We start from the raw sequence: 24,699 nt of genomic DNA on the forward strand, positions 1-24,699 counted from the left end.
AGGTCATCGGGTCACTAGGCCACAGGTTCAACCATCTACTCGAATTTGAGTCTTGCAACATGACATAAACACTTAAATCCTTGTGATTATAGGATAAATAGATTTGTTTCCAAGTAATAGTGTACACAAACCAACAAGAAATCATTGTTTCGAAAATATCGTTGACCTATGGGCTGTCGAAGTTTACGGGTTTAAAGATGAAGCAAAAGGTTTTGGAACAATATAGATGCACCATTTCTCGACAAATGTGTGAATTGTAAAGACCGTCTAGTCAAGTGGGAAAGTTTACGGGTTGGCAATTTCCATCGCAGAATTAAAGATGTGGAGTAACAACTTCCCAAGATATAAGAGGGCAACACCATCAAAGAACTTGAACACTTATTGGAGGTGGAAGAATCATCTTGGCATTGGCATCAGAGATCAAGAGTCTCATGGCTCCTGGTGATTGAAATACACATTTTTCACGCAATAGCTTTAAATTAAGGAAAGACGAAACATAATCAACTGGCTTAAGGACAATACCTGTAGATGGACTTATGATGAGAATACCATTGCTCATGATCTTCAAAACCGGACCGGACGGTCAACCGGAAAAATCGGGAACCGGTTACGTTTTTCTCCAAAATCGAATTTTTGCAAAAAAAATGTTGATTTGGTCAGCAAACTGTTGACCCAGGAGGTTGAACTGTTCGAACCGTTCAACGTTTTTGACCTTTTTTTATTTTTTGTCAGAACGGGATGACCATTCAATTCGAACAGTTGGACCATTCGACCCGGAAACTAGACCCCTGACCGGTTCGGTCTCCGGATCAGTTTTAAAAACGTTGCCATTGCTTCTTATTATAACTAAGGACTTACCCATGAGTGCCAATTGACACTCCGGATTTCTTGACGTTACAAATTTCTGATGAGGAGAACTCTTCACTCCGTCTAATCCCTGATGAAGATGAAATAAAGTCTGCACTATGTAGCATAAGGCCTACGAAGGCCCCTGGACCTGATGGGATACCATCTTTGTTCTATTAAAAAGCATGGGAAGAGGTGGGCCAAGACCTAATAAATTTTGTGCAATAGGTATTTTCTGACTGGGCTTTCAATTGTAAAATTCAAAACCATACTATTTCAAAGAACCATTCAACCTAAAAGCTTAAACAGTTACTTGAGCTCCTTGAATAAGTTTTATTCTCTAACAAACTTGATACTATTCATCTTTTACTAATGTTCCGTATAAAGTTGTTGTCAAAATTATATCTAACAAGTTGAAGACATTCATGGATGGAATTATTGCTCCATTTCAAAACGCCTTTGTTAATTCTTAGGCGTCAAATCCAAGTCAATAAGGTAGTGCACTCCATGTGAAGAATGAAGGGTAAACATGGTAGTTTCATGTTGAAGGTGGACCTCTAAAATTCATATAATAAAATTGAATAGAATTTTTTGGATTAGTCTTTGCAATTTAGGCTGCGTTGGAAATGATGCAAATATGTGCCAATGCATATATATAGAGTATAAAAAAGTTCATATAAATTGCAAAGTTAGATTAGTTTTGCATTGACAAATTTACCTTCTTACCAAAAAGACTTTTAGCTATAATGGATGCAAATACGAATTCCAATAAAACACGTGCTTTTATTTTATCAAAAGCCCACTTGAATACAAATTTACTTCTTTTTTATTGATGTACTTTTACATCTTATTATCGATGTAAATATGCATTGGTCTGTCATTTATCAATACAAAAATGTAATGTTGCCAAACACGGGCAAAAGTAAACCAAAGTGCAAATTTACCCTGAACCAGGATTTACACTCCATTTGCATCGTTTCTAAATGCAACCTTAAGCTATATTAGAAAGGAGTACAAATACAGATATGTACAATGCAAAACCCTGTATTTTGTATTATTTGGTAATTATTTGCATTCTATATATTTGTATTTGTACCATCTCCAAACTGAGCCTTGAGGATTTTTCACCTCAATTTAGCAAAAGTCAAGTGTTGTGTCTCCATTGCCACATTTTAAATTCTCTTAAATGGGCAATTTAGGGATTATTTCCAACCAGAAAGGGGTCTTACGACAAAGTTGCCCTCTCTCCCCATATTAATTTGTTTATTTTCTGTTTGGACATTTTTCTTATATGTTACAACACAGGCCGGAGAGCGGCAATGTTAAAGCTTTGAGGTTTGGACATGGTGGTGTTAAGCTGAGATATGTTATTATTTGGGAGGAGCTTGCTCCATCAATGAAATTATGAAAATCAGCCCTCAGTATCAAAGTATGCACGATTAAGTGCACTCTAACTCTCTAAATTATTGATTTACAGTTCGCAATTTACTAAACAAGTACTAATTTAAACATCGGAACGACCCCGCAGGGTTAACCACCCCAGGATTCTCTGATCCTTTCTCTTGCATTTCGACCGACCAACTGAACACCAACATCCGAGCTGCCCTCCAACTAGGAACACCCAAATCACGCATGATCACAAGGTAATTCATGAATCTTTTGAACCTAGTGTTGCGTTTGAGATCTATTCTATAACCTTGCAAAGATGCATTCAGGAAGCGGAGGACCATGTAGTGTTGATGACTTATTCTCCGATTGGGAATCTGACATCAGCTTCAGTCTATCAAGTATGGATGCAAAAAGAAGCAAGCTTGTGATTGTGGATGCAAGAAGATGCAAGCGAAGAAGTATGGATGTAGCCTTGGCAGGGATTAGTTGGCAAAGATTGTGGAAATTTAGCCCCCCCCCCCTCGGGTTATTATTTTCTTTGGCGTTGACTCTCCAATGCTCTCCCTTTACCGACAGTTCTAGCCTCACGATCACCGACGATATATGAAGGTTGTTGTTGTAATTGCTGTGATGCCCCAGAGACACGTGGCCATCTCTTTTTTCATTATGTTGGTGTACGAGCACAGATGTTCATATGGATTAATTTTGGGTGCTGGTTCTTGCAAAAATGACCTCCTTGGCAGTGAAGATAACCCGAGAGTTGAGCAGCAGTGACCTTTAGGGAGAAGTAAACTGCAGTCCAATGCAGAATTCTGAAATTACAGCCCCTCCTCCATAGTTAATTAGTAGCCCCCCTATAAATCGCATCTTGTTCGTGGATTTGACATCAATTCATGATCAGAGTCATCTCCCTGTACAGTGGGATTAAGAATTCTAAGCTGTGTTGATCAGTCACCCATGTACGGTGGGGCTAAGAAATTGAACTAGTCTGATCAATCATTCTCCCTTGGGTAAAATGCAAAAACCTCCCCTAAAGTTTCAGACAATCATAAAAACCTCCCATATAATTTCACTTTAGCAAAAAGCTCCCCTCTATTTTTGAAAAAAATCAACAAATACCTTCCTTCCATCAATGACGAAGAACTAAAAGTTCACGCTCCATTTGCATTCTACATTCTTATTTCTTCTACTGTTTTTTCCTTCTACCTATTTCAGTTTCAGGGTTGTTGTTGAGGGCAGCACTTCAGTGATGCTCTCGTGCTTAATCTTGAAACAATGGCATGGAGCACCCTTGTAACTACTTGTCAACCGCCTGGTACAAAATACAACCACAATGCAGTACTCGTGGGCCATAGGATGATAGTTTTAGGGGTAACAATGGTTGCAAGAAAGTAAATGACCTTCATATATTGAATCTTAGAACAGAAGATTGGACCCAACCCAAATGTGAAAGGACCCCACCTTCCCCTTGTGAGAGTCATACAATAACAGACTTGTGAAACTGGGATAAGAAGAGATGGCACAAAGTATATAACATATAGACGTGGGTATTTTAGTAAAAAAGGTATACGTTAATTCATAAAAGGGTAAAATAGGTATTTTAAAAAAAATATCCATTAAATATTTTCCATCATGGTCATTGACGGAAGGGAGGCATTTATCGATTTTTTCAAAAATAAAGGAGAATTTTTTGTTAAAATAAAACTATAGGGTAAGTTTTTAAGATTGTCAGAAACTTCAACGGAGGTTTTTATATTTTTATCCTTTTTTTTTTATTTGCTCTAGTTTGAAACCTTGAATTTTAAGCATTTTCTTTTGACTGTTTTGTTTTTGTATGTTTGGATGTTTTATTTTATTACGGAAGTTGGGTCAAGTCATTGTCTCAACAACTGCTAGGTTTAGAAAGAGAATCCAACTATTTGATTCGTTCAGACAAATTAACAATATAATTAATGTATACCAGGGAAGAAGTTGCTCTGTTAAAGGGTTAAACTGAGTTAGGAAAAATTCATTAATAATTAAGTTTATAATATAATTATTAATATTTACATTATCATTATTATATTTATGACATCACACGTCAAACCATTTGACCTGAATGATTTAACCGCTTATCCTAAAACGGATGGCCGCAACCATTCCGTTTCCGAGTCGGGCTTTCAAAAAATGATATTGCAGGCGGAGAGTTGGAGACCAGTCTTGAATCAACTCAACGTGTAATATATTTACCCGCAGCAGCCTTCTGTTCAGAATGTTGACGTTGGTCCCCGTTTATATCAGCCCATCTGATCGGACCAGACCCACTAATTGGCCAATAAAATAAACAAGCATCATGACGCCTCAATCAGAAAATCTCTGACGAACAATAGAGCATAATCAGATTGATCAGCACTCCTTACATCAAGACTATTACGTATAGTACTAATATTAGGAGACGACGAGTACAGGCTCAGAGTCATGGGGCTGGGTGTCTTGACCTTCACCAACCCCGCCCTACCACTACCAGCTGCCTTGACTACCGATGAAATCCGGAAACCAGGATCCATCAACTATATTTCCGGTCTTCACCTTCCAACAATTATATTAATTATTTATATCCAAACCTTTATCACTTACAACTTAAACATGGTTGCTTGACCATGACTTCATTGTTTCTCTATATAAATAATCAAATCAGTTGTTTCAGAGACTCACATCGAGCTAGCTAGCTAGCCTTAGTTAATTTATTAGAAAGCAATTCCTACAGCCTGCTGCATTAGACTTTGTATACGAAAAGCTCAGAAATGGCTATTGGGTTAATCAACAATACCCTCTTGAAGGCTGCTTCTTCCTCAGATTATCCCACCACGAATGCTCTGATACCTCTCAACATCTTCGACAAAGCAGCCTTTGATATTCATGTCCCCATCTTGTATGCCTTCAGAGCACCAATGCCATCCAATGAAGTCCTGAAGGATGGACTGTCCAAAGCCCTTGTCCACTATCCCCACCTCGCCGGTCGGTACGTGACCGACGATCAAGGCCGCACTTGCATCACTCTAAACAACGCCGGTATCCGCGTAATCGAGACTTACGTACCAACAACCCTTGCCGAGCAGCTGCCCTTCACTCCGGCTTCCGACCTGGGCAGGCTCCTCCCACCTTTAGACGGTGTTGAGGAATTACTGCAGATTCAGCTCAATCGTTACGCCTGTGGTGGTGTCGTGATAGGCTTAACTGCACACCACCGTGTTACTGATGGCCAGTCCATTACCTTCTTCACCATCGCATGGGCAAGCTTGGTTCGTGAACTCGACATTAAAACACTTCCTTATCACGACCGAGATGCTGTTTGTGTCCCAAGAAGCCCACCCAAAGTGGAATTCGATCACTCTTCCATCGAGTTCCGAAAGAGCAATACGTTGAACAACAGTAATGCCTCCTCCATCGCAAACTTGGTTGTCCATCTCTCGGCTGACTTCGTGACCAAGCTCAAGGCTCAGGTCTGCCAAGGGAACCAACGCTTCAGCACATTCGAGTGCCTTCTGTCACATATGTGGAAGAAGATCACACAAGCACGTGAACTTGCACCGGATGAGTACACCCAGGTGAGGGTGGCGGTGAATGGCCGAGCTCGGATGAAGCCACAGGTGCCGATGGAGTACTTCGGCAACTTGGTGCTCTGGGCGTACCCAAGGTTGACGGCCAAGGAGTTGTTGAGGGAGAGCCATGCCCACATCGCTAAGGCAATCCATGAGGCCGTGGCTAAAGTTGACAATGAGTATTTCCGATCATTTATCGACTTCGGAGAGTTATCAAAAGGAAAAGAAGAAGAATTGGTGGCCACAGCACCAGAGATTGGAGACTCGTTGTGTCCCAACTTGGAGGTGGATAGCTGGTTGAGCTTTCATTTCCACGATCTTGACTTTGGTGGCGGATGGCCCTGTACTTTTCTCCCTCCAGATTTGCCTGTTGAAGGGTTACTGATTTTTGTGCCTTCCTGCAAGGAAAAAGGCGCTGTGGATGTGTTCCTTGCTCTCTTGCATGAACACGTCGAGCTCTTCAAACAGATTTGCTACTCTCTGGACTAGAAAAGCTGCACAGGGAAGCTTAAGCTGGCGCCTGAGATTTCTCAAGCTTTCCCGTTCTTCACTTATCGTCGTGCTGTTCTTTTTGACGCAAGTCATAGTTAAATTCTTTGGGTTCACTGTAAGAAGATTAGAATTGTATTGGGTTCTTTCATTGTATTAATTTTATTTATACAAGAAGGAATAATAATCAAAGTTTATTTTTATTAACTAAGAAAACTACTCTTTGACAAAAATTAAGCGATAAGAGTTAGAATCAGTCGTTGTCCATCTCAGGCTACGCTGGATTGTTAGGCGTGATGAAGACCATCGGAAACTTATTCATGGATTTGATTGTTGCTGAGGTTTGGACGAAGGAACCACAGAACAACTAACTATAAACGCAACTCACACTTCCATACGTGATTGTCGTGCACTACCTGCAGAACCAGTCCACAGATTATTCAAGTTGCACTCCTAATCCAAATGAATTCAAAGATAATGTAAGGTTGCGTTTGGATAAATTGTTCCATTTATGCTTTAAAACCCCAAAAGCACAAGGGCCCAAATCAGGGCTTTCTCATTAAGGCTTTTGGCTTAGCGAGGCAGGTCCTACTCCTACCTGATAGCTTATAAGCAAATGTTCTCCAAGAAGCTTTTTTAGTGACTTCTCTCCAAAGCAGCTCAATGAAAGTGACTAAATGGGTAGGCTTCCATTGAGCAGCTTATTTTGTGGGCCGGCCCATCCAATCAGTCAATAAGGAACATTTGTTGAAATTCTGATGAAGCCCAAAATAGTTATCCCAAAATATGGCATTTCAGCTTAAGTTTCTTTTTAGTGGCTTCTTCAAAACAATTAAGTGAAAAGAGTTGGCGTTCACCTGCCCGGTTGAACCGTTCGAACTTTCACTCGGTTAAGATTCCAGGTCCAGTTCAGTCAAGACCCGCCAGATGATCAAAAATCGTTCATTGGTCAAGAATTGTTCGATTCGGTCAGTTTGACCGTTGACCCATTTGATTTGGTGACCGGGTCATGGATTGCACACTCAATGCATACAAAATTTTGGAGGTCATAACTTTGCACTCTGATAGCCGATTGGGGTGATTTCTGACCTGGGTCACGGGCCAAATGGTTCTTGACCAAATCAACGGTTTTTGACCATCTGGAGGGTCTTGACTGAACCGGACCCGAAATCCTGACTGGGTGACGGTTCGAACGGTTCAACAAGTCAGGTCAATGGCGGGTTTAAAACATTAGTTTAAGCAAAACTTCACCCCTCCCAAACGAGCAATTAGACCTTGAGTGTTTTTCTGTTTTTTTTTTTTTTTTTTTTTGTCCTTAATATTAAACTTTGAGCTTTGGAGCTCAAAAGTGTATTGATTTCAAATTGTAATTATTGCTCAGTTTGGAAGGAGAACAAATGCAAATATGTGCATTGCAAATACATATAAAATAATAGAAAATACAAGATTTTGCACTGTACATATTTGTATTTGTACTCCTTTCAAGCTGAGCCAGCTTGGAAAGAGTACAAATACAAATATGTACAGTGAAAATACATACAAAATTCAAGATTTTGTACTCTATAAATTTGTATTCATAATCCTTCCAAACTGAGCCTAATGTTTTTAAAAGCAATTCTTTTATCAGACGCTCAAAAAGACTTTTGGGCTCAATTGTTTTTTTCCACGACCAAAGTACAAAAGCAAGAGGTTATCAAAACGGAGCCTGAATTAGGGGTACAACTCGAGTTGGTCCAAAGTAGCATATTACATTGCATTGTGGCCTTTGCACTGGGCCCATTCAAATTTTGACAAAAGGCAATCCACCTGCCCAAGTCGCACTCCTACTTGTTTTTAAAACAAAACAAAAATGTAAGTGCTTCAGGTCTCACTCAAACTTTAAAATAGTGTCGTTTCTTAATTCAAGATTAATGACATATCAAAAAGTGTGGTTAATTAGAAATTATAATTAAACTTAATTTACTCTTAATTCAAGTACAACCCAATTCAAATAAGAAACCCATCACGAGATGTGGGTCATATATATTTTGATAAATCGGATTGTTTATTTAGAAATACTAATTAAACTTAATTTAATTTCCTACATCAAATAAAAACCCCAATCTAAACACTAAAAAGAATTGCACTTGGATAGAAGCCTGGACATGCCGTGATCTTGGCGTCGTGGTTATTGCTATATATCCACTAAGGCTATGTTTGGTTTGAAGGTAAAAAGTAGGGAAAAAAAGGGAAATGCAGGAAGCCTATACAAGATTTGTAAGCTTGTATAAGCTTACTTTTTCTTTCAAACCAAACATAGCCTAAAAGTAAGCCATTAGGAGGAATATGGGGCTGGTAGCCTGGCATGGACTGAAGGGACTGGGAGCATTATCTGGCTTATTTAAAGAGGTCCATACCCAATTAATGATCAAAATTGATCATAAGACTTGTCCAAGTGACAGAAATTGGTTGGTTTACACAGAAGCATTGTTTTCCTTGAGAGGCTGAACGGGCTTGTTGGACCTATCATTGGGCCAAGTTTCCAGGTCCATTTAGCTCGACAACCATTTACTTGCAAAAAATGTTGACTCAGTCCACGCAGTGCTGTAGTAGTGCACTAATCAGTTGAACTGTCAAACTGTTTGGCCATCACATGTTAGACATAAGTTCTATTTTTTTTAAATTTTTTTTGTATTTTTTATTTTTTTCATCATTAATAATAATTCTCATTTATCACATTTATTTTTATTTAATATAATAAATACATGATATTAGAGAGAAACCCAATTTTTTCTTTAAAATTTTTATATTTTTCTGCATTTTCTCTGTTTTTATACTTATATATGATTTATGATATCACAAGTTGACCCATTTGACCTGTATGATTGAACACCTAACTTGCCGCTAGAAAGGAAAATCTTCTTTCACTGAGTCATTTTTTAAAAAAGTTCACAGAAGATTAAAAATTATCTCAATCACTAAAAGCAAAAAAATTATCTCAATCACAAAATGTGTTGTTTTTTTGTCAAAAACGAATTTTAATTTTTTAGTTTATCAAAAACACAGAAATATGAGAGAAGTACTCATGAATTTTATCATGTTAAACTTGATTTTCTAATTTAATTTATACATGACTCTAGGTGTGGCATACACTTAGCTTTTGTAAACCAAAGGAGTGATCTTTAGAGAGTTATTACTTATCATAAAGAAGATGGGGTTAATATTGTAATTTCATCTTTTTATTCTTGTATACAATTGTACATTCTGTACTTATTCTTGTAGGGAAAGGTTTTCCATTTATACAATAATATATATACTCTTTCTGTTTGGGCATGTGACTCACTGAACACAACACACCAATCAGTTCTCTCTCTTGTTCTCCCACTTGCACTCTTGGAACAAGGTATCAGAGTAGGTTACTTTCTTATTGATTCTTTCTTTGCTTGCCTTCTATTGCTTTAGTTTCTAAGAAGATTAATAGATCTTGCATAACTTGTGCTTTAGTTTCCCACTTCTTTTGAGCATACCACTATTATTTTTCAAGTAATACATAGTTATATTTGGTTGTCCCCTATTATTTTTCGACTTGGGCACTAATATTTGGTATTATTTATTGATGGCTACACTAAATATACTTGAATTTACTTTCTCCATGAAAAATTTAGGCTGAGTTTAAAATGAGTGCAAATGCCAATATGTAGAGTGCAAAACCTTATATTTTGTATTATTTTGTATGTATTTATGCTGTACATATTTGCATTTGTACTCTTTCCAAACTGAGCCTTAATGTTATTTCCACCTTTTGGAACTTTTACACTATGTTACTATAAAATGTAAATTAAAATATCAATTAATAAATTTTAAATATAAATAATCTTAACTTAAAATATATCAAATATATTAAAATTTTGAAGATGTATATCATATGAAATTCATAATTTTTAATTGCCAAAATAATTATCCCTTTATGAATATTTTTACTTTTATAATTTTTTTAAAATAAAAAATTATTTTTTATATAAACGTATATTAGTGGATGTGATATATTCAATTTATATAAATGTAACTGGAGTTGTTAATAACATTAAGTGTATGTTGTTTGTTTAGATTGCATGTAAACATTAATGTTAATAAAAGTTGATTTGTTTCAATTGTTATCATGCATGAAGTAAAACATTGCTTGGTCATAATCATACAACTATTACGAGACTGGGTCTAGTGCCAATAAGAGTCCCCAAAACCAGTCACAACAGCTTTTCCAACTGTACATCAGAAGCATCTTATTTCTCCTCCATGGTGAGATGTTTTCAATGTACAACTGCAAAGGTTGTTGTGACTGGTTGTTGGAACCCTATGTTGGACCTGATCCAATCTCAACTATTACAAGAGACCCATGAGTTTTTATTACAAAGGAAACCCAATCCTATTGGATTCCTTCAAGGGTTTTAACATCAAACCCAAAAGGAAGGGGTCTGGATCTATTCCTCACACCAATCTTAGCTTACATTCCAACCTTACATCAGGAGTATCTTGTATACTTGTGTGTTATTATTCATGGGAGATGTTCCCTATACACAGTGGGATGTGCTTGTAAGGTTGATGTGAGGCTTTGTGAGATAAAAATCTCAATTCCAGAGAAGGTTTCCAGATCTCCTCCCAACAAAAATAAATAAATAAATACGTTCCACTACTATCTGTGTACACACATAAGAGATTGGATTTTGTCCTCACATTATAGCCAACATCTGGGTACTTATATATTTTCATTCATGGGAAAATGTTCCCAATACATGACTGGAAGGGTTGTGAGGACAATATGAGGATGAAATCAGGATTTTACATGGTGTGATGTGTGGATACAGATCATGTTGAAAGTGTGTTAAGACAGTGTTTATCGGTATGTAATCTTAATTATGTGTTATTTTTGTTTCATAGATTCCTATTAGTGTTTCTTAATTTTATATTCATTTCCTCTTTTCCTGGGCTTTCATGAAATCAAGAGTCTGTTTGGGGAGTAGGGATTAGCTGAGTGCAATGAATGATCAATGAGTTGTGGAACCCATATGCATTTAATTTCTCACTATGAGCCCCATATATTTTAGAGAAAAGTACTTTGCAACTTACTACAGAATTCTGAATTACAGTCTCCCTATAAACTGCATCCTACCTATGGATTTGGCATCAATCCTTGGTCAAGATTCATCCCCCCTGTAAGTGGGGTTAAAGAATTCTGAGCTGGGATGATCAGTCATTCTCCCTATATTTTATCACAAGTATAGGGCATTACCATTGGTTTGATCATGGTTTTTAAAAATGAATCCGTTCTAACAAAAAAATAAAAAAAATAAAAAGAAAACGGTCAAAACCATTCGAACGGTTAATCGGCCAGTTCAATGGTTTGCTGATCAAAATCAATGATTTTGAGGAAAAAAACGGTTTTAGAGGAAAATGGAACTGGTCAGGTGACCGATTCCTGGTTTTTCTGGTCCGATTTTAAAAACAGTGGGTTTCATAACTTACAGAACAACTATTGTGTTTAAAAAATCCGAATCCCTGTTTGAGAGGGTTTTAAGCTTTCAGCTTTGATTGAGCTATTTTAACCAAACTATTTCAAATAAACTACTAACTAGCTTCATGTGAGAGTGATTTGATAGGCTTTCTGGGTTTTCACCAAATATTACTTGTAGGCTTTTTATGTGGGGTCCATCCTGCAAAGCTAAAAGCGGTTGCATGAGAGCCTTAGGAAGGCATTCACTCAGGCTTTTCGAGGTGGGCTCCACATGAACAGCCTTTAAACTATGGTTACCGAATGATCTTAAATTGGTTTCAAGTATCCCTCCCATGGTGGAGCTGCAGTCTTATAGATCCCCCATTTTCTACGACAACAGGTATGGGGCTGGGATTTCTAACCTTGTTGGGGAACAGGTGAGGAAAATTCGGAGATCTCCTTTCCCTGAAGACAGGACATGCAAACCCAACCCTGCCCCATCATAATACCATTTCTGCCAGCCTCTTTACTATTCCTTATCCTGAGTGCTTCCAACCAACCGATCCAGCGTAAATCTGCCCTAAACCTGCATGGAGCTGTGTAATTGTGACAATAATAAGCTTTGTTGGTTTGCAAATGATAGGCATTGATTTTGATAAATATAAATAAAATTTTTCGTCTTCTTTTTAATTAGCATCAACAAAGACAGGGGTGGAGCTAGGAGTTTTTATTGAGGGCCAAAACCTATTCAAAAGCTAGGAAACATGGGTAAAAAGGCTAAAATATAAGTGATTTATTTTGCGTCAGTCTTATCTTAAATGTGTGAGTGTATTTTATATTTTATCCAATTTATTTGGATCAATCTCAAGGATAATACGAAAGATGTTGGAACGAAGGCCAGCGATGGCCCGTGAGGTGAACACAGATGGATGTAGTCCACTCCACTTACTTTGCGAAGTACATGGGTTACCATAAGGAAGCTCAGTTGTTACTGGAATTCGATAGTTCATGCGTTGGTATCAGAAACAAGGATCACATGTTGGCTCTTCATATTGCTGCACGATTTCAACAGGTTGAAGTGGTTGAGTACATTTGCAAATCGCCAGACCTCAAGGGCCTTGCTCAAGGATATGTTCTCGTTGCCATTGCTCTAAGTTCTTTATTTGTTCATTAAATTTTGAATTCGCATGCGAGATGGTCTCAACGCAAACAATACATCCCAATTAGAGATGTAAACGGCCCATTACGGGCCGGTACGGCACAGCTTGCGGGCTGCCCGTGTAAAGTGTGGGTCGTCCCAGGCCATGCCGCCTTCCCCTAGGATAACTTGGGGGCTTGGCCTGGCATAGCCCACAGCCCAAGCTCTTGCCGTGCTGCAGGCCGGGCTGGTTCGTGGGCCAAGCCTTGGGCTAGACCAGGCCAAAGCTATTTATTTAAAAAGTTTGAAAATAAAAACTAAAAATTGCTTATATATATATATATATATACATAGTAATAATTAAATAAATCAATATAATAAAATTGAAAAAAATTATTTATTTTATTAATATATTATATATTATTATATAATTATAATTTATAACAGCTTGCGGGCTGCCCGTGTAAAATGTGGGTCATCCCAGGCCATGCCGCCTTCCCCTAGGATAACTTGGGGGCTTGGCCTGGCATAGCCCACAGCCCAAGCTCGTGCCGTGCTGCAGGCCGGGCTGGTTCGTGGGCCAAGCCTTGGGCTAGACCAGGCCAAAGCTATTTATTTAAAAAGTTTGAAAATAAAAACTAAAAATTGCTTATATATATACATAGTAATAATTAAATAAATCAATATAATAAAATTGAAAAATTTTATTTATTTTATTAATATATTATATATTATATGTATAAACATATAAAATATATAAATAATATATATAGATCGTACTGGGCTGGTCCGTGCCGATACGCGAGCCGGACTATCTGGTCAAATGGTCCTATGCACTTACTCTTCATTCTTCACTTTCAGATTTGAAGCAAGTATAAGTAATAAAGGCTGGCATTTGAAACTCCTCTTTTGTGCAACTCTATTCTTTAATCTGTTCTTCTCCTTGTCTTCTCCACGCCTTTCATTCTTCCAAACAAAACAATAACACCAATTCCTCATTCCCATCTCTTTCACCCATTAAATCCATGGCTGTGAAGAGAGACTTGGTTTGGGCAACTACAACAACCAATGGGTAATATATCCAATGTTGGCATTAGCATTTGAGATCACTGGACTAATGTCCCAACTCATCCAGATCTGAAAATCCCTTTCAGACAAGAACCCCATTTGCCTCAGGCATGAATCAATTGCTCTTAAAGCTGCGTTTAGAAATGATGTAAATAAATGTGAATGCAAATATGTAGAGTGTAAAACAGTTTATATAAAATGCAAAATTGGGTTAGTTTTGCGGTGATAAATTTACCTTCTTACCAAACATACTTTTAGCTGTAATGGATGCAAACATGAATTCCAATAAAGCATATGCTTTTTTTTTTTATCAAAATCCTACTTGAATGCAAAGTTACTTCTTTTTTATTGATATACTTTTCCATCTTATTATTAATGTAAATATACGTGCATTGGTCTGTCATTTATCAATGCATAAATGTAGCGTTGCCAAACACAGGCAAAAATGAACTAGAATGTAAATTTACCCTAAACTAAAATTTACACTCCATTTGCATCGTTTCCTAATGCAGCCTAAGGGAATATGTTAAATAGTATATCTCCAATAGCGATGCTTTCTTTCTCAGCCTCACCTGCACTAAGATGGTGGAAAACTAGAGGCTCGTAGTAATTCTGTGTCTAGGCTCAAAAGGCAATGTATGGGGTTTAGGGAGTTTTGGGTCTCTGTTGTTTCAATCGCTAGGAATTCGTGAACACGGGCCACAAACCTCTTTACTGGGTTTTGTGTTGGAAGGGGATGACAGCCAAGTAAAAGAAATGATGGATCAATATGTCACATTAACATAGATGAATAAGCTTTCTAATGCTGAGCATAGTTTAAGAAAAGTCCTTCCATGTAGTGACCTAAACCCATCTATCAGAAGAGAAGAAAATTATCTAGAGCTGAAGCTTTGAAATGGTGACATTATTGCTTAGATCTTCACTATTTTTAATTAGGAATCAAGCTTTTGTCTTTATGTTTTCTTTTTCTTTTCTTATGAGAGAGCTTGTTTTACAATTGGTTACAGTTCTTTATCATGCAACCTCTCTATGTTGGTCGCTATCCACCCCTCAAAGAACCCAAGATGATCGGATCACCTTAATCAATTGGTGTTGATGCTAGGGATGACTATTACTAAATGTTGTCAACTATCATAAGATAAGATGTTGCTAGAGGCTAGATTGAGAGGAGTTGCGTGTTGGGGGCGTGACTTGATGCTTGCTAAAGAGTGGAAAGATGCATTAGGAACCAGGAAGGGTTTGGGGTTGGTTACTGTTTGGGTTGTATCTTAGCTGTCCACTCTCACCACGTGTATGCCATATCAGACGAGTTTGGCAGACATACATCAGCCACATTAGTGGTAAGAATCAACATTCACCAGACGATTGGGCAAATTTTTTAAGCCCCGGGATGGATAAGCTCAAAGAAACCTCAGTCCAAGATCCCTAAGGGAATCTAAAAAACATTGAAGTCCTACGCGGACAAGGATAAGGGCCCCTGTCGAGGAAGGTGGAGCCTTCCAAGAACCTTGGTGATGGCCTCAACACTACAACATGAACTCTCATCTATTTAAAGGCATCTCCCCCTCATGATAAAGGACATTCAACACTCTAGACCTCTTCACTCCCCTATTGCTTTCTTCAGCTTAGACCAACTCGCCATTCTACAGCTCGGCCCAACTGACTTCTCTTTCCATTTTATTGACTTGAGCATTAGAGTGCCTCCCTAGGGATCACATCCTCAAGGCTCTAAACATTCTTTGCTTATTGACCTTGGTGCACAGCTCTATCTGTGCACCTTGGCATCATCTAGTTGGATCAGATAGTATCAAATTGGCATCGTCTATAGGAAATGGTACAAAAAGCATGTTCCCTATTTCTTCACTCTTCGTGCATGGAAAGCAAACATGCATTCAAAAAATGCATCCAAAAACTCTAGCAGACTTCATCTCGAAGATCCCCCTTACGTCAAAGCTTTCTCCCTCGCAAAGCTTGGCGACTGACCTAGATTGACCTCGATGAGTTCAATGCCCTACAAAAGAAAGTCGATTACCTCATCATGATGATGGAGGCGCTAGGGCAGCAAGGTGTGCCCCTCAAATGCCTATTGTGGTAGATTCTCATATCGAGGACTCCAAAAGGTGCCCAACAGATCCTCCAAAGACAAAGGCCAAGCATGAACAGCCCCAGTTGTCTCAGAAGTCTGAGTCTCCAACTCAAACCCAAGCCCACAATATTCATTCTTGGTCCCATTGCTCCTGTGCTCTAATTGTTAGACAGTTTTGTATGCCCTTAGCTTCAATCAAAATGATGTACTTTATGAGTTTATTGTAAATGAACAAAAGTGCATATTTGATTCATGTTCTCTTTGTATGTTTCTGTGTAGTACCCTTAAACTGGACACTTAATGAGACTCGTGTTAGTTTAGAATGTTCACAGCCAGTGGGTTGGTCTGGGGAGACCTATCCTAACAAGGCTAACACTGTGGTGCCACCAAGTCGGTTGGGGTGGCCTATCTCAGCTGCCAAGGTGAGACCCTAGGCACGTATAGTGTAGGATTAATTGAATCTATGAACTTGACCAGATTTCCAATATTGCCCTGGACCTTGGAGATTGATGGGCAAAACTAAAAAGTTACACCCGACCCCTAGACTCGATTATGATACTGCACTAGGTGTCGGATTGGGTTGTCTTTGATATACCAATCAGTGAGATCCTTAGCGGGGGTCAAAACCTGGGTATGTTAGGACAGTCTGAGAATTCATCTTAGTGGGTGATCATAGTGACAAAATCAGCCCCTTTGTCGGATAAAGGTAATGATCGGGGATGCACTCTCTCTGTTGGAAACCAAGACTGCTAGCAGCCGATTTCAATCGTTAAGATTTGTTTTGCAAAATATATTTTATATTAGATATAAAAGTATATATATTATGATTTCGAAATGATTTGCAAAAGGTTTTAATTCCCGGGATCCATATAAGCAGAGAGTACAACACTGTTCCTTGTAGCCGAGGGAGAGGTCATCTCTTGTCGGGCAGTGTATGATCATCATGGGCTGAGAGGTTAAGTGTAAGACCATTGAGGATAATACCTAGTGGGATAATCTTGCATCTGCCCACAGTCCCTAGGTGTTACATGGTGGTTTGGCCCAGGGACCACTTAGGGTAAGTTTTGGGCCTATAGAGCCCATAAGATGAGTTTCAGGGGGTGCACAGTCCATAACAATGTATTCGGCTAGGCCTTGTAATAAAGGCTGGGTCAAACTCATGTGGCTGATGTGTAGATCAATGTTTAAGTCCCACGCCATACAAGGAAGCCCAACTGGGCAGTAGTTTGGAAAGATAAGTGAGTACATAACCTTAAATGGGCCTTAAGCCCATTTCGAACTGGGCTGATTTGATCAGTCAATTAAAGGGGTGAATTCTAAGATGGATCAACTGATAGGACTGGGCTGATTTAGATCTAGAAGCCTCCTAATTAGATTAGGAGATGGCTGATCTAATCTGCAGATAAGATAAGAGTTATCCCTTATCACTTAAAGGGACTTCTTATCCAAATATGATTTGGATTAGCAATTCCTAATGGGATTAGGAGTTGATCCCTTTAAGATTATAAAAGGAGGAAGGGGCGGCAGCCTTTAGACATACAACCACCACACTCTTGTCTTCAGAGCTGAAATCACAAGAAGAGAATTCTGCACCCTACGAATACTCTCTTGCCGCCTCCTTCCTGCAGCCGCCACCTCTAGTAGTTCGATCTCTAGTTCTTGGGAGAAATCAAGATCTGATCTTGATATCAATCTTTTGGGAAAAGATTGATTGGGATTGTACTCACAAGCTATCCAGTTGATTCTTGCAAAGGGCCAAGTTCTTTTGAAGAACATTGTTGATTCTGCTCCATCCTGCACTACGCCATCTTCAGCGGGAGCAGATTTTGGATCCTTCCTTGGGCATGAACACCTCCATTGGTAGATATTGTTTCTCTGTATCAAGTACATCCTCCCTCTTACTCCTTTTGGTTCGGATCTGGTTTGGTTCATGTTTCAAAAATGATCATTGAAAATATGATTTTCTAAATAGGGAATGCAATTCCCAGTTAAAGGGAGAGAAAAATTTTGAAATTCGCCCCCTTATTATGCAATCTTTGGGCGTTCATGTGATGGATATCCTATCCCTTCACTAATCACAAAATTCATTTGCCCACAAGTGCAACATTAACAGTTGTAGCCCTCTCACACTAAATCTAGTTCTATTAAAGATTGATGTGTTGCCCCAAAGGAAAAGCATATAGGCATTGGCACAAAGATCACAGATATGCAATAGTGGTTGAATGAGTTGGAGCAGAGTCACATCGACAAAGGCACCCCTATCACGGGAGCTTGCCCCACAAAGGAGCAACATGCCTAAAATGTACCAATTTTCACCAAGGAAATAATGGACGAGCTGCCCCCAACAGGATGGCAGTCTCCTCAATTCGAGAAATACAATGGAATCTCAAACACCACCAATCACTTGGAAGGTTTCAAGGCCATCATGATGCTTCATGACACTTCTAAGGTCTTGATGTGCAAGGCTTTTGCCTCAACAATCTAGGGTGTGGCTTGACCATGGTATTTTGCCCTCCCTCCATGATCAATAGCCACTTGGGAGTAGTTCCTGGCATAGTTCACTAGTAGCCGCAAGCACTAGAAGACGTCGGCTAGCCTCATGTAAGTGTAGAAGAAAATGTTGAGTTTTTGCGAGAGTACTTGGCAAGATTTAGCGTTGAGACCCAACAAGTCCAAAACTTGGACCAATCTGTGGCCGTAGCAATTATCATGAATGGGCTACGGGCAGCTAGGTTCAGCTTATCCTTGTGGAAAATCTTCCTACCAGCCTGATGAAACTCATGACTCATGCACAAAAGTATATCAATGCTAAAGAAGCCCAGACACCCAGGCACAACACAAATAGGAAGAAGAGGGGTGACACAATTAAAAGCACTGAGACAGAGACAATGGAAGAGCCAACCACAACCATATTGGATCACCATAGAGACCGCAGGCCGAGGACTCCACCCCCAACGTATAAGAACTTCACCCCCCTCAACGCAACATGGACCGAGGTGTTGGTGCAGATCTACAATCATCGTTTCATCTAGTGGCTGGAGAAGATGAAGTCCTAGGACAACAAAAGAAGTTGAGACAAGTATTGTGAGTTCCACTAAGGCCACAACCACAACACCAAAAGCTGCCAAAACCTCTATAACCACTTAGAAAACCTCATTCGATAAGGATATCTCTGTGGGTTTGTGGACGACTAGTAGCAAGGAGGCCACAGAAACAACCCTATTTGTGCTAATGCGCTTGTAGACCGAGACCCTTCGATTGGAGTCATTGTTGTTATATCAGGCATAGTGGCTTCGGGTGGGGAGAGCTCCTTAGCCTAGAAGGCCTATGCTTGACTCAACCAAGTCGAAGACCAAACACCAAAGAGAACGAAGCTTGACACCCCCATTATCTTCACTAATGATGACCTCAAAGGGATGTAGACACCATACGACGATGCCCTAGTAATAATAGCAAAAGTCACCAACTTCGAGGTGCACCAAGTCCTCGTAAGGAGCTCGGCTAACATCATCTTTGAAGCGGCATTCTAGAAGATGGAGATTGTAAAAGAAAGATTGCAGTCCATGAACACCCCTCTGGTAGGGTTCTCCGAGGGCTCTTTGATATCGGAGGGAAAAATCACTCTACTGATGACCATAGGCAATGGATTGAGGACAAAGACCTTTATGGTTGATTTATTCATTGTGCAGGTTCAATCACCATACAATGTTATCATCGGCCAGCCAACATTACATGCCTTGGTCTCAACATATCATCTAATAGTGATATTCTCAACCGTGCATGGCATAGGCGTTACCCAAAGAAACCAAAGCATTACGAGGCAATGCTACATGAAAGGTTGCAAGGGGAAAACTCGTATCCCAAAGGCTCTTACAACTGATGGATTAAACCTCCAAGATGAGTTCTGCACACTGCGGCTAGCCCATGGAGGGCTTTTGGTAGGTTGTTTCATCCCCTGTAATTCTATTCTTGTATTGTCTTTTTGGACTGATTCACTTTTCGGTAAGTTTCTTACCCGGGTAAAAACAATTACTTGGGTAAGTTTTTCCTAGGAAACACTTAAATGGGTAAGTGCATTTACCCATGTTCTTTTATTTCCTAGGTAAATAAGTAATGACCATTTTAGACATAAAAATCCATTATTAAAAGGGGCATTTTTATTCCATCCAAGTGTTAGCAACTTTTTCCCTAGATCCAAAAGTTATTTACCCACTTAGAAAATAAACTTTCCGTGGCCCCCACCTAAATCTGAAAAATGAACATGGGATTCTTGGTCAATGGGAACCAAAATCCCATTAACCAACTTTCCCCCTCTCAAAATCCAAAAAAAAAAAGAATGCCCCCCTTTATGATGGCTTTGTTTTTCCTCACTATTTGTCTTGGTTCTTTTTGTTTTTTATTACTAAGGAAGTCTTTTAATTATCAACAAGAAGGAATTCGTACGTTAAAAGGTAAAAATTATAGTACACCTCTCCCATGTGCCATATGACAAGTATGGTAATTTGGGAATATAGTTTGAGCCTGAGAGCAGTGATATGGTGCCATAAAAAAAAAAAAAAGTTGTTAAGGTTGCATCCAATCCACCCCTCCTAAAAGCGTGGTTGGCTGAACCAACGCTGGGTAATGAGCTAATGGCCTTTTTATTATAAAAATGCTTATTCGTAATTAATTTCGTACCATTCTCTATGTATTTTTTTTTTAATTAAGTGCTTGTTTTTATATTTATGCATGCTTCATATAATGATGTTTGCACAAATTATTTTCTTGCACACTTAAGTCTTATAAAATTAGAATACAAAGTCCAAATGAAAGGTAGCTTTTGCTTTTTTATTTTTTTGATGCATATACCCATAATACCTTTAAACTTGTTGTGTTGTGTTAAGCTTCACTTGGGTTGGACTGGTTGGCAAATTTAGGCTTTGACGATGGATTTGACCAAGCCCAGGTTGATGTCTAGCTCTCAGGTTTAGGCACCCAAAACCCAGTCCACCTGTCCTAGCGGAAGGCTTACATACAAATTTGTGTTCTACGTTGGGCTAGTTACAGTGTAACACATTACGCCACTTATTTAGAAATTTATCTTTAATTATAAATCAAGTAGATACTTATGACTCCTTAATGTTGCCATGTCGAAAAGAAGAGGGTGAAATAGTAGCTGAGTTTCCTTTTCCTTTTCTGTGATGCATGGAAAGAAAGAAGAAGCATCGTGTTGTTGGCAGCCACAACCATCACCACCGTCACCTTTGCAGCTGGTGTCACCATCCCTGGTGGGTACACAGATAAGGGGATGGCTATTTTGTCAGCGAAAGCAGCGTTCAAGGCATTTATGATAACTAACGCTTTGGCTTTCTGTTTATCCATTCTCTTAATGATGGTATTCTTCAAAACTTCATTTCTGGATGAAAACAAGGAATTTGGAAACTGAATTGATATGCTTTGCATATTCCCTGGTGGCCCTAGCAGTAGCATATATAACAGGTACATATGTCGTATTGGCCAATTCTTCTGGGCTTGCCATTGCAGTTTGTGTAATCTCCTGCTGCTTCGGTTTAATTAATTACTTTCTTATGGGGAATTTATATATTCTGTTTTACACTAATAATGAAGTTTTGTCCATGGTTTCTTATTTGATGGCTCAAGAGTAATGAAGGCCAATCAAAGTTGAAGGCAGCTGAAGTCCTCCCAATTCCCAAACCGGAGAGGTTCCTCTTCCTTTTTTTTTTTTCTTTTTTTTTTTTTTGTAAAACTAAGAAGCATAACCCATGACATTAAAATTTGTGTGACTGGTGAATACACCAAAAAATAAATTAGTAATGGCTTTGTATTGGTAAATTAGGTGAAACTTTATTTGGAACAAGACTTATTATCTTTGTTCTTGTGTGATTTTCTGCCAAGTCTGTATAAACCTTATGCAGGTTATGGCCTTCATTTAATTTTTAAACCAGCATTTCATTATTGTTTTTCTTTATTTATGTATTTTCCTTTTCTTTTCTTTCCCCACTCCCACAAATTTCTTCTATATACAGTCCAAGTCACGATTGGCTTCAATGCTCACAAGACCATTTTCATAGGGTTCGCACAGCCTAATACAGTTGTGCATTAGGAATATCTCTGTACTTGTATGCTTTTTTTATGGAGAGAGATTCTCAATGCAAAGTTGCAAGGCCCTGTGCCAATGGTGTGAATACGGGCTTGTGAGCATTAAAGCAGATTTCATCCAATTCATGACACAGGGAGTACAAAAGGTAGGATTTTGAGAAAAATGAACTGAGAAGGTTTGGATCTATTACAATTTCTTTTTAAAGAAGCGCTTGAGAGTGATACTTTGCATTTTATTATTTTTTTTTTTGGGGGGGGGGGGAGATAAACAAGAAAATGACATATGGAGTAAAAGAGGTAGGGTTTTGAGAAAAATGGACTCAGAAGGTTTGGATCTATCTATTACAAACTTTTTTAAAGAAAAATAAACAATTTTTTTTTTAACTTTGGGAGTTGGAGGAGCGTTTAGAGAGTGATACTTTGCATTTTAATTCTTTTCTTTATTATTATTATTTTTTTTTGGGGGGGGGGAGGGAGGACCCACTTTATTATAGTTTTGACCTTGCCTCCAATTAGCCATATGAGCAATGGTTTTAACAAAAAGTTTGGAAAGAGTACAAATACAAATATATACAGTATAAATACATACAAAATAATGTAAAATACAAGGCTTTGCACTCTACAAATTTGTATTTGTACTCCTTCCAAACTGAGCCTTATGGGTTGAATCTAATATAGCAAGGACATGACAAGAAATCAAATTGTGTTCTCTAAATGAGGACTGGGGTAAAGATTTAATACTAGAATGGTGCAAATAGAGGTCAACCATGTTAGACAAGACATAGGTTGGTTGTAATAGAAAAGAGCCGGTTATCCAACGTGGCAAGAATCACGTGGTTAAATGAGCTGGCCATTTGTATGTATAAATACACTTCAAACCTTCAAACAAAAGGCACCTTTTTCTTACATTCGGTACTATTTTACATAGTATAGTCCATTTCTTTCTTTCCGCCACTAGCACTCTACAACAACTAATGCTCATGGCATTGCCATCTTCTTCAACGAGAGGAACAACAATGGTAACCTCTGATGAATTGGAAACAATCCAGGAGCCATTTTTGTTTCTCCCCCACTCACAAGAGATGATTTCTTCACTTGATAGAGTGCAGTGAAAAACACTCTCTAGGCCAAGAACAAATACAAGATCATGGATGGTTTGATTCCTCGACCACTAAGTTCATCGCCAAATGAAGAATTTTGGTTGAATTGGAACAGTATGATCATTTCTCGAATTATTAACTCCCTATTGAAGGATCTTTAGCAGAGCTTTGCATTCATTGAATCAGCATCCGAAATCTGGTTAGAACTAAAAGAAAGATATCTCTGGCCACAATATCCCCTACATCAAAGGTTTGTGAGATGAATAAACCTCCTGATCTCTACTCACGACTGTGAATGTAGTAGATCAATAAAGATTCTTATGGAAAAACATGAAACAGAGGGACTCCACCAATTCCTTATGGGTCTCAACGATTCTTTCAACATGATTCGATCTAGCATCCTTGGATCTAATCTGCTACCTAGCCTGAGCAAGCTTATGCACTCTTCATTTAGGAAGAACATCACTAGCAAACCTTGTCTCTCCCATCACTACTGACTTTAGAAGCAATGCAAATTTTCACAAAAAATACTTCTTGACAAAAGCACCACCAAACCGAAGTAAATACTTATGTGATCACTACCAAAAGCCTGGTTACATGAAAGAATGATGCTATGAATTAGTTGACTATCCAAGCAATTGGGACAAAAATCATCGTTCAAAATCAGACAATCATTATAACTCATATGCAAAATCTTGCGTCACTAATCCTCCACCAACGAACCCCATTATCTCTCCTGTCATGGGTCTCAATTTGCAACAATAGAACCAGCTTTTCTCTATTCTTAGCCAGTTGTGAATCTTTGTATGCTTCTGCCAATCTTTTCGCTAAGACAGTTCCCCTCATTCACTGGATTTTAGATAGCAAAGCTTCATATCACATTGTTTGATCTCATTCTCATTTCTCACATGCAAGATTAGTTCATCTAAATGGCAACATTATCTGTTTCTTGCCAAGGAATTATTCCACTAATAGACCATGCTTTCATTATCGATGCACTCTATGTCCCTGAATTTCATTATAATTTACTCTTTGTAAGCAAACTAACACAACAATTTCATTGTGTTGTTCAATTTTCCCCACCTGTTACGTCCTTTAGGATCTAACCTTGAAGAAGCTGACTGGTGTGGGTAACCTTTGAGGAGGCCTCTATTACTTCTTTTCTCCCACCACAACATCAGACCCTTCCACTGTGGTACATTCATCCACTACTTCCTCTAATTACGTTCAATGACATCAATAAATTGGCCATGCTACTCGTGACTATCTTGCCCATATTCCTAGAGTCTCTATAGCTGGTCCTAAACACTATTGTGATGCTTGTCACCGAGCAAAAATGCCACAGCTTCCCTTTCCCCATAGTTACATTCACACTTCCTCTCCATTTGAATTGATACATTGTGACATTTGGGGGGCTTATAGAACCTCATCGTTTT

General features: G+C 38.7%; 1 pseudogene; it reads left to right on the forward strand.

Moving 5' to 3' along the window:
* Positions 1-4,948: 4,948 nt before the first annotated feature.
* On the forward strand, positions 4,949-6,403 carry LOC148845591 (tryptamine hydroxycinnamoyltransferase 2 pseudogene; annotated as a pseudogene).
* The last annotated feature ends 18,296 nt before the right edge of the window (positions 6,404-24,699 follow it).

The sequence above is a fragment of the Nelumbo lutea genome, chromosome 7 (genome assembly GCF_056320005.1).
Source record: "Nelumbo lutea isolate HS-2025 chromosome 7, American lotus-T2T, whole genome shotgun sequence".
Lineage (NCBI taxonomy): Eukaryota > Viridiplantae > Streptophyta > Magnoliopsida > Proteales > Nelumbonaceae > Nelumbo > Nelumbo lutea.